The following is a 16,373-nucleotide window of genomic DNA, read 5'->3' on the forward strand; positions in this document are numbered from 1 at the left end:
TATGATCATCTTATTCTGAAAATCTCCTTAATAATGTGTGTAGATGGTTTTTAGTTAAAATATTAAAGCAGGGTTGCACTCATGAAGCCAGTATCTTTACAACTTCAGCTGTATTTGCCTTTTATCTCTTTTGTAAGTAGAATAAACTCACCCCCACTCCTCTGTCTACTATGCTCTTTTCCTGATGTTTACATAGTCTTTCATGCCTCAACTTATATATTTTTGGTTGGCCAGAGTCCCCAGTTTTACTTTATTAGCCTGTTTTATTTTGTAGTAGCATCTCTCATTATTTTAAGACTACCTTAGTTTTGTTGTTGCTTTTAGCTGTTTGTATCTTTCCCTGGAATGCTAGTTCCCTAAATGCAAGGAACGTGTCTACTCTGTTCGCTTGTATATTCCCAGTACCCAGAATAGTGCCTGGCATATAACAGGCATGTCCTGGTGCTTATGAAGGAAGGTCATTATTCTCTAATAATTCCCTTTCCTTTCAGTTTGAAAAGGTAATAGTGTTTTTGTACAAATTTATTCTATTGCATCTGTATCAATACAAAAGTAGCTATGGTAATCTTAAAATAAAACTCTATATAAACTCCTGAGAACAAGGCCTCAAGCAAAACAAAACAAAAATTTGAGGTATTGACATATACACAGGTGGCCTTGCACATGGCTGTTGGATGGCATCACCGACTCAATGGGCATGAGTTTGAGCAAACTCCAGCAGATGGTAAAGAACAGGCAAGTCTGGTGTGGTGTAGTCCATGGGGTCTCAAAGAGTTGCACATGATTCAGCTATTAAACAAGCCCTCTGAGCTCTGAATCTAAGAGTCCTCAAATTAGTTAAGTATTTTCCTCACTGCATTAAAAAGGAGGAAGGCAAGGCAAAAGGCAAGGACCCAATTAGAGTTAAATGACACTTAACTTAGCCCTCAGCCTCTGAAATGCATTCCTTTTACACTGTTATGGTCATACCAGTTGTTTAATTATTGACTATGTACATACCTGTTCATAAGTGACCATCAAGTCTTTCCAGTGCCACTCCTTTCTACATCCTCAACTATTAACACTATGGACCTTTCACTAGAATTCCCTGGATCTTATCCTGACCCATCAACTAAAGGTTTAGTGCTGGAAAAACCAAGGGTCCTGGAGGAGTCTGCTCCAGCATTAATGCCAGCAGGCATCCTCTGATGGTCAGTGCCCGAACCTTATGAGTTAGGTATTTGTTGTTTTGCCTGCTCTAAATTTAGTCATTTCCCTTCTTTTAACAGCAGAACTCTCTTTCTATGTGGTCGAGTGATGCTTTGTACAACTCTCAAATCCAGGGATGACACAAGGATCAGCTCAGGAAAAAAATCTTATCTCATAGCCTTCACCATAGTGATGAACTTGGGGAAAGTGACCCAAGTTGTTCCAGTCGAGATGATCCTAGACATTTTTGGGGAAGAAAAGTGTTCTCTTTATATGGGGATTTCTTATATGTCTGTAGCCACTGAGAACATTCTTGCCACTTTAAAGAAAGATCCTGATTTTAAATAAAGCAATGGCAGAGAAGCATAGAAATAAGGAGATAGGGAGGGATGGGGGTTGGGGGCTATCTTGATCATATAGCTTGATTTCCCATTTTCAGCTCTGATGAAATCCAGAATATTCCTGGATATTATGGTAACATGAGCTTTAAAATCCCTTTCTCTCTAAACCATTTTCAGTTAGATGGCTTTTTTGAAAGTTAAAGAGTTCTCCACATTTGCATCAATTCTAAGGAGATGGATGAAACTGGAGCCTATTATACAGAGTGAGATAAGTCAGAAAGAGAAATACCAACACAGTATATTAACGCATATATATGGAATTTAGAAGGACAGAAGTGATATGGACCATATATGCAAGACAGCAAAAGAGACACAGATGTAAAGAACAGACTTTTGGACTCTGTGGGAGAAGGCAAGAGTGGGATGATTTGAGAGAATAGCATTGAAACATGTGTATTACCATATGTGAAATAGATGACCAGTGCAAGTCGATGCATGAAGCAGAGCACTCAAAGCAGGTGCTCTGGGACAACCCAGATGGATGGGATGGGGAACGGGTTCAGGATGGGGAGACACATATATATACCCATGGCTGATTCATGTTGATGTAAGGCAAAAACCACAATATTGTTAAGTAATTAGCCTCCAATTAATGTAAATAAATTAACTTTTAAAAAAGTGAAAGAGTTCTTGACTAATAAATAAGGGTGAAGAGTGATTAGATCTGACAACAGCAGACAATTTGCAAAATCATTGCATTTCCATTCCTGGTGAAGTGAAGCTGTTATTAATAAAATATCTTACTGAGGCTCACCATGTCAGAGGAGGTCTTTATACCCAGATCTATGAGACTCCAAATTTCATGTGTTTAGCACATTGCCATAATGGTCATCTGGACTCAAACCATGAAGTACAGTTTGCTTATGGCTCTTCAACTTCTTTTGATCACTTCTATCTCCTTGCTTCCATCTGTCCTACATCTTCTACCACTAAGGAGTCTGATGATTATGATTTCTTATGGTTGAGTATTCACTCTAGAAATAGACTCTTGGTTTTGAATCCAATTCCTTCTACAGAACAGTTGTGAGACCTTAACAAGTTACTTCTTTTCCACATTTTTCTCATCTAAAAAATATAAATTTGTACCAATCTCATAAAATTCTTAGGAATGTTAAATGGAATGAAGTATAGAAAGTATATTAAAAAGTGCCTGACATAGTAAGAGTATAAGAATATGATTAACCTTTAATCATAAATTTTGGACAAATTTTGTGTTTGTCCAAAAATCTCCTATAAATACCAATCTTACATTCCAATTAATCTTGCATTCTTTCTATAAGCCTTTCCCAATTAAAATCATATTTCCTTTGAGCAGATCATCTAGAAAGTCAATTATGATAATCCACATTGCAAAGTGTACAGCTATTGGTAATCATTTCCAAATGTGCTTGATTCTTAACGTAAGAATTGTCAATTGACGGACTTCACACTAGGAAGGCATAATAACTGGGGCTTGAGTATATTCCCTGCTTAGCCATTTCCATCTTGAAATAAAGAACCAATAGATTCAACAACTTCCATCAATGTTCAGGAAACAGTGAGAAGTTGTATAAGTGCAAATGAGAAAAATAATGTGAGATGAGGTCGGAAATCTTCTAGTAAAACTACAACACACATTTCCCCATCACCTCTTTGTAGCCTCCAGGAGGTACCTTATGACTCTGTACTTTACAAATAAGGAAATACATATATAAAGATAACATTTAATATCATGGTGACATAGCAATGACTCAAGGCTAACTGAATCAAGTGACTCAGGATCAGTGACTTCCCTTATAGATTAGAGAATCATCCCTTGAACAATTTTTAAAATAAATTTATTCCAAAATTAGTCACAAAAGTAATGACAGTATACTAAATTGTCATTGTCTTTTCAATAGAAAGAATAAAGACTATTTATTCAACATACAGTGAAGATATTAGATTTTTGTTTTTATTTTTCATAAGAGCAAACTAGAGAGAACTTAAAAATTTACTGGAGTTTTTCTTTATTAACCACTGAAGCTGTATGAGTCAGTAGGTGAAAATTATTAAAGGCTTCCTAAGTGTGTAATTACAGGCAGGTAACCTAACTTTTGAGTCTCCTTTAGTGCATCTGTAAAATGGAGAACCTCTTCATTATCAAAAGCATATAAGGCAATAATATTTTTTTAAATTCAGTGAGATACAACTGTCATGAAAACAGTGATGTAAATATTATCATTGGATCATTGGAAGAATAAAATTCGAAAAGATGCCTGAAAATACATGCTATTTGTTTGAACTTTTAAATATCACTGTCTTACCTCTAGTCAATCAATTTTGTTCTAAAAATTACCACTGGGATAATTTTTACACGGAAGTTCTCAAAAACTTTCAAATCACGGGACATTCCATTTAAGTGTGCCAAATGCACGAACAAATTACTCTCCCTTATTTATCTATACATACCTTTTGTGAAACCGATCTGAACTGTATACAAACTAAGAGGGAAATCTCTCGGTTACTGACAAAAAATAAATTCAGCAGGTAGAGATGAGTATGGAGTCTAGAGTACCAAGTTCCCAGTAGTTTCTAGAGTAAGGTGATTCATTAAGATATGAAGAAAAAAGTAGGAAAGAAGGAAGGAAGAAAAAGAAGGCAGGAAGGAAGGAGATAAAACAGGAAAAAAAATGGCAAGGAAGGAAGAGAATATAAGAGAATTACTGTATCGTGCCCTTAGCTGGAGAGTTGAACAAATCTTCCAGCAGTGAGTAGTAACATGCTTCAACGCATACGGGTCTGAAAATCCAGCGGTCAGAGAAACCAAACTGTTGCTTTGTGTTCAATATATAAATGATGAAACAGATTCTCAAAGGCATAACAGAACTCATCTATGCCACTCTTCCCTGAAGGAGTCGACTCTCTCCTATCATTAATATTCATTCTGTGTTATCTAGGAATGGTTCTGAGAGTACCTATGATTCTCCAGGAAAAAAAAAAAATCCAAAACCAAACAGGAACCTTGCATTTTAAGTACATTTTTCCCCCACAATTTTAAAGCGGGCAGTTTTAAACCATTTAGGAATAGTTTGGCTTTTTGTGGCTTTTCTAGAATTATTAAACTCAACTATATCTCAAGATGATTGTTTGGCATTGTATATTTAATATTATAATTGAATAAAAATACAAAAATAGGTACATTATTTGCAATGTCACATTGTTAACTAAGCTTTCATGTACAGGAAATTCTATACAAAGACAAAAAATTCAAGCACTTTTAGGCATATAATGGTCTGGTTTATAGATATTTAAAAATAAAACTTGTGGCCTTGGATTCTGGACATTGGTTAAAATAAGATAGTGATGTTATTCTATTTAAAAAGAGATGTTAGTGCTCTAGAAATATGCTCTAATGCCCAACAGTTCACTTTATTCATTCCTCAAATCTGATAAAAATGCTACGGATTAGGCAGAAAGCCAGCCCTGTAAACCAGGATCTGGCAGACACTCCAAGCCAGAAACAGATTCCATGCTTTGCTACCTTGTCTTTCTCCTGAGAAATCGTGACAACTTTTCCTCTTAATAATCATGCTAACTCAGAGCCTGGTTGTTAGAGGAGCTTAGCTAGGCCTTGGTAACCTGTGTTGTATCATTTATCCTTGTTTCAAAGGCCATCAAGTCATTTGTCTAAAAAAAATTTGTTAATGACTTTTCCCTCGAAAATAGCAGCTTCCATATTTCAAGGGTAGAGAACAAGGACCGACCCACTGTTTATAATACACAGAATACCAGGGTGGGGGTGTGTGTGCAGAACATCATCTGGGAAAAAGATATACTTAATTGACTCTTTCTCCTTCTCAAGGAAAGGGCAAACAGTTCCAAATTGACGTTTTCATGAGTGTAGCCTGCTGCTTGCTGCTATACTGTTTATACGTACAGTTACTTTCACATAAAATTATGTCTGAAAAAAAAGACTACCAATAATCTAGCCTAAAAGCAAGACTATGTGATGTTTCACAGTAGTATTCAGAGATTCTACAGGAGTAGGAACCAGTTCTCAGGTATCTGTGATAACCAGGATGAGGTACATGAATGCTTGAGTCTCTAACAAGACACAGGTGGACTCGGGAAGTATTAAAGCCAATCGGACACGACTGAAGTGACTTAGCAGCAGCAGCAGCAAGTATGTGAAAATATTTTAAATAATTATTTCAGCTTTACCCACTGGTGTTAATAAGTTAAAAAGTTAGACTGATTCATGGTTTTAACAGTCTCACCTTTTGCTTGGGTCACTTGTGAGTAATCAAAAGAAATTCCATGGAAGAAAAGCTATTTTGTCAATTATGTAAAGCTTATATACATAGCACTTTGAAAGTGTTGACATGAAGTTTGTTATAGCTGAGCATGTTTTGTGTGAGTATTTCCATGTGGTTTTGCCTTCACGTTGATGAAAATATGCCAATAAATCTGAAAGTAGCAATTACTAAATCCAATTATCTGCTTCCAGCTAGAGTGAGGCTTGGGTTGGCATGCAAGGAGACTGGCCCGGAAGCGAAATGAGCCTCAGATAAAAACAGAAGGCTGTCCCCTGGAGGCCACACCCAGGGAACTGTCCCCAGAGGTGTTCGTCTGCTTTCTTCTTTATTCGCTGATGGCGTAAAAGTTGGTTGTAGTCTGGGAGGGTGTGGGAGGCCAACAAGAGATATCGTGTCTCATTTAAGCAACTGGAGTATCAGAAGGCTTTGTATTTAAATAATTCTCTGACTCTACTAGTGCTTAAATACCTATGTGCATTTTATCCTTGATTAGCTAGGTGAATGATTTAGAAAGAAAAAGAAAACACCTATTGCAGGAAACAACATATAACCCTCCTTACTTGTATAATACCCTTTGGCAAAAATAATATTGCACTGTTTGAACTCTAAGCACTTTAGAATTATAAGCAAAGCTACACTGAACAAGTAGAGAAATAGCAGGTTTATTGGGATGAGGCAAGACCAAGTTTCAGTATCATACCTGGATTGAATTAATTGGATATTTTGACCAAAATTCATTCTTGACTGAGTCACTTGGTTAAATGTCTTAGGCACAGTCTGGGGGCTGCCGCAGCAGGACTGTTATCTAGCATGTGCAATGAAATGTTGTGTGACAGGGCTGCTGGGAAATTGCATTTTAACCAAACTACTTCAGAAACCAAATTATTTCACCAGATTCTTATACTAGCTGAGAAAGGCCATTCTCATTCTACATGGGAATTTTCCAGCTCCCATTTTGTACAAACAGTTAAAATATAGAAGGCATTTATTATCTTTATAAGCTTTGCAGTCTTCCAGGGCTCCTCTTCAACAAAATGACTCCGTACATGGATAACTAATATGCTCAACATACTACTAGTGAGACCAATACAGAAATGATTGATTCCTTTTTATCTACACAACGGCAAAACCCAAAATGATGAACTCTGACCTCCTCTCAATTACATTACTGGTAAGTTATGGAAACCAATGTGCCACATTCCTTCCCAGAATTGAATGTATTTGTAAAGGATCAGAATTAGTTCTAAATAATTAGAAGTTGTGGTTTAACTAAGTAGAAAAAATTATAGAAATTACAGAAATTTTTTTAAACTGCTTTGGATTTTCCAAAGACATGTCACAAAATTTCTTTCTAACACAGTATAAATGTGCTACTGTTTTCCTGACATAGGTTCCAATTTGTTTTAGAACTCTCTTAAATAACGTTTTTAAATTTGGAAAGCAAATATTTTAAAAGGAGGTTTCCTTGATATAGGACTTCTGCAATTATATTTAAAAGTATAGAAATAACATCCCCAGTGCTTACTCTTCCTACAACATAGCAACATTTCTCATTGCACATTTTAAAAGTAAATAATCTAGCAAAGGTTAAAGTTTTATTCTTATACAACAAGAAAATACTGTGTGCTCTCTTACTTCCAGTAGATAACATGATTATATTTGCAATATTATTTAATATACATTTATTTTCTTATATTAACACATATGAGTAGGATGATGCTCATACATGCCCAGCTATCACAGTTCATCTTATAGTCAATATAAAAATGGTTCTTCAAGAAAGAACACTCCGAAAATGACAGAGAAGATAAAAGAAAAACACTATTTCCTTCAGACAGGAAAAATTAAATCCTGCTTTTAAAAAATGGCCACACTTTAATGGAGAGGTTTGGATCAAGTTTGTAAAAACATTATGAAAAAATAATGCTCATTCTTAAAGAAATTACTAAATATACCGATCAAAACCCCTTACCTGTAAAAGCAATGATAATCATGTTGATTATATAAAAGATTAAGAACAAATTTACCTTTATGCAAATGTTGAAAGAAACAAAATCTTAGAAAGAAACTTTAATGCCCTGTTATGTCTAAATCATATGAAAATATGATTTCAGGTTATTTGTTACCTGCATATAAAAGTATATCTTGTACTGAGAGGTTTTATTTTTTTTTCAAATCCATGATTCATATGAAAATCACTTCTTCCCTAAGCCACAGAAGAGCTGTATAAAGAGAAAGATCTATACCCCCATTAATTTTGCCTCTGGGTATTCCTAGTCTTTTCAACCGAATATATATTAAAAGCATCCCTAAGACACTGTCATCTTTCATTAAATGGTACTTTTTACAGAAGAACTTCCTAGTTTCAGCAGATTATATGCTACTGCCCATTAGTATTGAATCCTTTCAGAAAATATTACATAATATATACATATATATACACACACATACATATATATATATACACACATGTGTACATATATATATTCTTAAATACTAGTTGAAATTATTTATTTGGACTGCCATATACTTTATTCCTATTTAAATAGCTTTGAACAATTTCAATGGCAAACAGTTTCAACTAGAAAGCATCTCAGACGTTAAACTTTTGATACAGATATATTTATGACAAGCAAATCATTGAACAATTTTTAGAGTCACAGTGTTTTAGGTATTTAATTTTAGTAAGTATTAGTTTTTAGCAAAACACTTGTAAAACCCACCCCTACATTATTCTATGCCAGAGAATCTAACTTTGGTCTTGGTTTTCTGTAATATTACATCAAATTTGCTCTGTTATGTAATTACACTGTTTACTTTTGCTTTCCTTTCCCCAAATAATTTAATCACTACCATTAGGAAAAAAATATATTATGTTCCAATTTGGAATTAATGGTATCTCTTCCTAGCTATTACACATACCGGAACTCTTAAGAGCTCAAAGAATTTCAGGCTCACATAATTGTCTACGTTAAGTGTGAGATTTTTAAGATCAGATGGCTGTAAAAACCTAATTTTGGAATTCAGTATAAATTGATTTAGTATATTGAACTTAAAGGAGATGAATTGATGTTATATCTATGGTGTCATTAGGCAAGTTCAAATTAGCTTTCAGATCTAACATATTCTGCATTTTATTTATTAATCATCTAGTTCACTTTGCAAATACAATTAAGAGAAGTTACTATATTCTAGCTTTATTTTCAGTTAGCAACAAGTCTAATATGCAAATATTGTAAATACCATAACCATTTTCATATTTCTGGACTAGAACTATCTGACAATTTGACCAGACAGAATAACTAATATTCTCCATTATGAAATGAAGTTCAAAACTACTCTGCAACAATTCTCTATTGTGTTGTATTTTATAAAATTAGTATTTTAGGATTTCCCCTGTAGAGTAGCAACCTTTAGTTCTAATAAAAATACATTAAAGCCTAATTATCATATTTGCTCTGAAACATTAATAAGATTTACTAAGATATTCTTTTAAAAGGAGAAAAGATGAAGGTTGTATGAAACTGTTATCCTAGAACATTTTATGGGATGACAGGGCAATAATTTCCTACAATATATCATTTAAAGTCTTACTTCGATCCACTCACTACATATTGGAATTAGTTCTGACTTCCGGTTTACAAAGGCGTAATTTTTTTTGTAAGCATGTGAAAAACTCAATATTCATGTGCATGTCTTTTACATGTCACTGCTATAATTAACATTTGTTAAGAGTTTCAAACATAAATGTCACAAACCAAGCCCAAACTTGCAACTTTCCTAAGACACGGTGAGAAATAACCAAGTAAAATCTTAATTTGCTCACATGGAAAGCAGTCGGTTTCCTTTCTCTCTTCATGTCTAAACTTGTTAATTCAAATGTACACATGTGAGGCAATTAAACGATTGTCCTTTAGTCCTTGTAACCGAAAGGTGGCACCTCTAAAAATTAGAGTTAGCTTTCAAGAGGTACCACATTAAAAAGGAAAAAAAAAAAAAACAACAGGCATTTAAATGTCAAAGCCTTAGAAAGAAGATCTTGTTTCTGTGACTTGAGGTTAATTCTACTGAAATAGGAAAGATAAGTGTCTCAAATGGAAAATAGTTTAGAAAATAACACCTATTACATTGACGGTAAATAAATGCAACTCTTCTCTAGTTCAGTGCATAAACTTGATGACTAAAGACATGTAGTGAAAATAATACTTTCTGGGATACATAGATTAGTGTGGAAGGTCAAGCAGAGTTGAGAAAGAAGGCTCCTTTTTCTTATCCCAAGTGGACACATTAAAAAAAAAAAGTAAGACTTGGCATTTCCTCTGGTAAATCAAAGGGGAAGATTTATCTGGACACCAACATCTGCTGATTTCTCTGCACTCATGTAGGATCCACTTGGAATGCTTTCCCATTGCATTCAACTAAGCACTTCTTTCTACCTCCTTCCATCTGACAGCCATCACTTATCTGTCTCTGATGAATAACAAGAAAGGAAAGCTTATACCACTGAGGATGCAATTAGAAATTTCTGAGGCTACCATCAAGGTTCTGTCCAGCAAGTCCTGTTCACTTAACCTATCATGCAGGCAGCCAGGGCACAGAGTTGTTTTGACATCTTTCTCTGTATTATAATAAGAGATGAAAACAAAAACATTTTTCCCATTAAGATTTTTGAAATTTGAGGCTATCTTCCTACCATTACTTTCTAAACTTTGTTCCAGTACAAGAGAATTCTTGGCCAACTGAGCTTCCATGTGCCTTCTAAATGGAGTACTAAAATTGTATAAGCATCACGTTTACATCTATTAAATATACTTATTGAAAGAAAATAAGGCAAAGCATGAATTCAGTATCTGGGAAACAATGCAAACAGCAGAAAGAGAGAATGAAATCACAATTCATACACAAATGCAGCTTTAACACAAAAGTTAAATGTTTGCTTTATTTTAAAGGGTTAATCTTCAAGAAAGTCAAAATCAATACATACACAAAGCTAACTAGATTAGCTTTCTCAAAGTAGAAACCCAAGCCTCCTGATAGCATTAGTGTCACTTAAAAATGTTTTGAAACTTTATACATATACGTACATATATCTATATCTATCTATATATGTATATTGCTCCTCAACATAAGGGCCATACCAAAGAATCTCAGGAAATTAATGTTTTTTTTTTTTTCTCTATTGGAAAAGCTTCTCCAAGTTCAGACATTGCCACTGATGGACAATACCAAATAGCCCTACAGGACAGATGGAAGCAGGAAGAGTCAAATGGTGGGCACTTAAAAGCAAGAGCAATTAAGCAGTTGAAAGTGGGTTGAAACGGTGGTTTATTTTTGTTCCATTTGAAGGAATCAAGTGAGAGACACAGCCTCTTGCAAGGAGGAGATCAAGTCAAACTTGACGCTTCACCTCTCTGCACATCTTGTCTACTTCCTTTATTCAGTTTAATTGCTTTCCCTATTCTAATTTTCGCAGAGGTTGTATTCTATCTTGTTCCTTCTCCCTTGCCCTGAGCAGGAAAAAAAAAATCTTTCTCCTTTCATCACTACCTTCCTCTTTCCTCAGAGAAAAGGCAATCCTCTCCAGGAGGAGAAAAAGCCCTGTGCGTGCTTCGGTTGGGAGGAGGGAGAAGAGAGATTGAGAAAGGAGTTGGGGGCGGGGGGCGGTGAGGGATAGAAATTGAGGGTAGGGGGCGGAGGAGAGAAGGAAAGAAGAAGATGGGGGATGCCCAACATCAACTCCAGGCTCTGAATCACAGGCGCTGTGCTAAGTGCTTCTCCAGGAGATGCACATGTGGTCTCATTACACTGCTCACAATAGGCCACCCGGGGCTCCCTTCCCAGGTCTCAGTCTCCCCCCACCAAAACCCAAGTGTGCCGAGAAGAAAACCTTCTGGACGGATTTAAGCAAATAGGCACCACCGAGGTGACCGTGCCGCCACTCCCGCTGCCTTACCTGGAGCGGGGAACAGGAGGTGGTGCCTGCTCGCCGGTCCCTACAGCTTCCCGGGGCTGACCGGTGCACACGACTCCTTTCGCTGCCTCTGCTCTTGGAGGGGCAGCCTGCAACACAAAAGGGGGGTGTGGGTGTGGGTGTGTGGGAGGTTTTCCAGGGCCACCAGCTGGTCCCAGCTGGCCGCCCTCACCGTACACACACCCCTCCGGGGCACCAAGCCCCGCTCTCCGGGGAGCACCACCCTGGGGGCTTGCCCCAGTGCAGTCTCAAGTTGCCGCTGCCAAGTGCTGCCGCCGCCGCTGCAGGAGGAGGAGGTGGAAAGACACTGGGGGCAGTACTCGGTCTAGAGCATCCCCACACTGCAGCTTCTCCAGGAATCCCTCCAGTGAGGAGGCGGCCGCCCGTCATCTCCCAGCCCCGGCCGCCTGATTGGCTCCACCGCCGGTACGCTGAGCCAGGGAGCCAATCCGGGCTCACTAATAATAGGTGGATCCGCGCAGCCAACAGCGCCCATCCCAGTTCTGTTAGTGTCTCTCCATCCCCACAGCGGACAGGGACTTGAGGAGGGGGTTGAGGAGCGTTGGGGGAGGGCGGTCAACTCTGAGGGGGTCAGATCCCAAGGAGACGTAATCAAGGGCATCCGATAAACCCTCTGGGTAGTCACAGGAATGCCTCGCAACCTGTTCAGCAAGCCATAAGCATAGGAGAGGGAGGCAGCATAATAAAAAGCTCCCCCCCACCCCACCTCTCTCTTTTCTTTCTTTTTTTTTACTTTCAATCAAAACCTGCCCTGATACTGAGCATGCCCAGACTGCAACAGCGCCCTAGGAGTTCCGATGTGTGTGGGTTTGCAGGCTGTGGGTGTCTTAAAATGTGGGAGCCGGGAAGAAGAGACAGAAGTTTGTCTTTGGCTATTTGACCCGGAGGAGTTGTGAAAGCAAAGCAGGGCGGGGATAAGAAAGGAGTCCGCCGGAGAGTCCTCACCCTGAGCCATAGGAAGGTGGCCCTCTGGGCCACTGGAGACTGTTAATACCATTGTGTGGGTTCGGGGGTGGAAGAATAATCGGAGCCTTTCTAGACGCCTGGAGACTTTTCTTGAATCAAGGGTGCGGTGCTTGGGAGATGCCGGGATGCGGGCACGGGAAGCTCCTTCCCCTAGGTGGGGCCGGGAAGCGACTCCACCCTGCAGCGGGGGCTGCCAGGCAGAGGAGAGCGCTCTGGGAGTTTCCACTGCGGCGACCAGTAAGTTTGTAGACTTAGGTCAAGTGCGACAATGTTGGGGATGCAGTTTCTGCCAGCCCCCTCCCCCATCTCTCCACCCCTTGCCAGCGCCGTGACGACTGAAGCGTGGGTACTCCCCCTCCTTTCTCTCTTTCCCCTGAACGATTCTGCTCGGAAGTAAGAAGCTTTTCCCCTGTGAGAGCAGTGCTGACCTGATTGCCTCTAAGCTCTAGGGCAATTTATAGCTTGGTAATACGGAGAAGCCAAACTGGGAGATTCAGCGATAGGGGGCAGGGACTGCAAGCAAGGCAAGGGGCGGAGCGGAACCTGGCCCCGGTAGGACCGGGTCCATTCTCTGCTCCACAGGTGCAAGGCTTCTGAAACGCAGAGAAGTTATCTCCCTCTCTCACTCACTGACCTTGTTTACTGGCCGTTGAACCCCTGTGTTTTGCTTAGAAATGCTTCCAGTTTGTGTAAACTTTGTCAATGGCTCCAATTGAGAACTCTCCTAATTGGGTTATTTTACTGAGGAGATTATCATGGCACCTCAGTTAAGGAAATAAATAGCTATCTCAATTCCCCAAACCCATCCACTTTGAACTGGAGTTTCATTAACACTGGTTTGCAAAGGTAACTGTATCAAGAATTCAATTAACAGTAACACATTTCTTCAAGTTTTTAATTAAATCTCTGCAATTTATGTAATGTTTAGGATCCTTATTCTAAGTTTAGGGGAAAAGAAGACGACACAAATTAATCGTTTTAATAACAAATACTTGTGTATTCCCCCAAATTGTAACTAAACGTAAATATTTATCTTGTATTTTTTAAAAAGTCCTCAAATCTTAAGAGTAATTTCATAGCTAGAGAAAGATAATAAATGTTAGTTTAAAATCAACTCAGGTATTTGATGAAGCAGAAAAAGAATGAGGAGGATGAAGGTGGAAGAGGAGAAAAAGAAGAAACAATTACCAGTCTAACACTGCTTTCCAATAAATGTCCTCATACAAAAGGATCATATTGAAGTGAAGTGAAGTGAAGTCGCTCAGTCATTTCTGACTTTGCGACCCCATGGACTGTAGCCTACCAGGCTCCTCCATCCATGGGATTCTCCAGTCAAGAATACTGCAGTGGGTTGCCATTTCCTTCTCCAGATGATCTTCCTGACCCAGGCATCGAACCCAGGTCTCCCGCATTGCAGGCAGATGCTTTACATTCTGAGCCACCAAGGAAATCCTAATAAAAATCTCTATTTAAAAAAATACTCTTGGCACACTCTCTAGATTCCAGTAATTAAAAGTTGCATCTTTTTAAAAGTTGTGTCCAATAGCTGCATGTGGAAACAAGTAAATTTATTTTAGAAGAAATTAGTAAGTAGAACATGATTCCATATTAGTTATCTGTTACAGATTCTGACTGTATCATTAATATCTTAGCCAATTTCTCTTCCTGTCTACCTCACATCCTATCCAATAATCAACTCTCTCTCAGTGGTCAGAATCCTAGACAACATGAATGGTGTCAGATGTTTGCATCCCAAAGTTCCTTGCAGAAGGAAGGAACTAACATTCCTGGTTAGCTGGCTAACATAAAAAATGGATTTTACAGGTACACTATGATTCACTTTAGAATAAATAGTGTTTCTGATCATGAATATTAGGAAGACTCCACTTCCGTACTGGATATTAATACACTGTAATTTTTACAGAACGAAGATTTTTATCCTTTCCTTTATTCTTATGTTTTCCCAGACTCTGGGAAGGAGCTAAAGACCTCCACCTGAGTTCACATACCATGCTATTCAGTTGCACAGGGTATATATCATCTTTGACTTTATAGCAGACTCACCTCCATTAAAAGAAAGATCAGGTCAATTGTCTTTTGTCTCTAACCAGTTTCTCAGGTACTTTTAAAATCTAGAATGCCTATGTCTTATGGTACTAACATTGAACTTATTCCCTGGTCATACAGTATTTAAATATATAAATATGTATATTTGCTATTTTAAAACTGTGTTTATTTTGTTCAATGTTTTCCTTCATCAATCTTTGCTTAAAAAACATCCTTGATCATTTTTCTGCTTCACATTTTTGCTCTGAGATCTTGTCATCATTTTCTTTATTCCTTTTTCAATGGACTCATCTATTTACTACTTTAATGTTCCCTTTGCCATCTATTTTAGGCTACGAGATCAGAATAGAAATTAAATTGGATTGGGGCACTGAGGAGAAAAGTGTGTCTTATGGCAAGAGTGGGAATTAGAGACTTTAGAAACTAGAAATTCATTAAGTGCGAACATGGCTGTCTTCTGTAGACCATAGAAAGAATAAATGAAAAAGGTACCAAGAAAATTCTCTGTGTTGTTGGAAAAGCTTGTATATGCTCATTGACCAATTATACTGAAGAGTTCCATTTAATCAACACTCTCATGTACTATTAAGGTTTATATCTTTAATAACCACACTAATTGATGATACCTAAAGTATCATTTCTAAGAGTTGTGAAAAATGAAAAAATAACCAACTTTTCCATATTTTGCCTGTATAGATTTATTTTGTTTATATCAGTTCTGTTCGGTCTCTCAGTCGTGTCCGACTCTTTGCAACCCCATGAATCGCAGCACGCCAGGCCTCCCTGTCCATCACCAACTCCTGGAGTTCACTAAAACTCACATCCATCGAGTTGGTGATGCCATCCAGCCATCTCATTCTCTGTCGTCCCCTTCTTCTCCTGCCCCCAATCTCTTCCAGCTAGATTCATATTTTATTATTCTTTGAATTTTATTTCTATATATTTTCTTCCACTGCCTTTCAAGATACAGCCTTTTTCCTCCCTCTTTCCAGATGACAGGATTCATTGTTTTCTGGAACAAAAATCTGGATAGAATTTCACCTTCAACACTGTTTCAGTGATCATCAAAAATATCCCTCCAAGCCTCAGTTTCCTCATCTGTAACACAAAGGACACATACATATCTTTAGAACTTTTTGTGAGGATAAAGTAATGCAATGTACATACAGTGTTAGTTTCAACCACATAGCAAGGACTTAATGACATTAATCACTATCATTATTATCATTTCTTTTACTATTGTTTTCATTTTTCAGATTTCTAGGACATGGGACTTCCTATCTCCTAGAAATTGGGAGATCAAGTCCATTTAACATAACAGTGAGATAGACTTCTATCTCCAGAAGAAAATTAATACATGTGGTAAAAACTTGTTTATACATGAAGTGTGAATAGCCTTCTATCTTGCATGTGTTGAGCTTAGACTCTAAGTTTCTAGGAGATGAACAATTTTTAGAGAATGTGCACTTATGTATTTTGTTG

The 16,373-nt window shown here is 37.8% G+C and overlaps 1 protein-coding gene across 1 annotated transcript in view; it reads right to left on the reverse strand.

The window, feature by feature from the left end:
* The window catches only part of SYT1 (synaptotagmin 1), a 624,258-nt gene extending 612,068 nt beyond the window's left edge, over nt 1–12,190 (reverse strand). Inside the window, exon 1 of the mRNA XM_070370974.1 lies at nt 11,820–12,190. The gene's annotated coding sequence lies outside the window, so the exon portion shown is untranslated. The remainder of the gene's footprint in view (nt 1–11,819) is intronic.
* Between the last annotated feature and the right edge of the window lie 4,183 nt (nt 12,191–16,373).

This window comes from Bos mutus, chromosome 5 (assembly GCF_027580195.1).
Source record: "Bos mutus isolate GX-2022 chromosome 5, NWIPB_WYAK_1.1, whole genome shotgun sequence".
Taxonomy (NCBI): Eukaryota; Metazoa; Chordata; class Mammalia; order Artiodactyla; family Bovidae; genus Bos; species Bos mutus.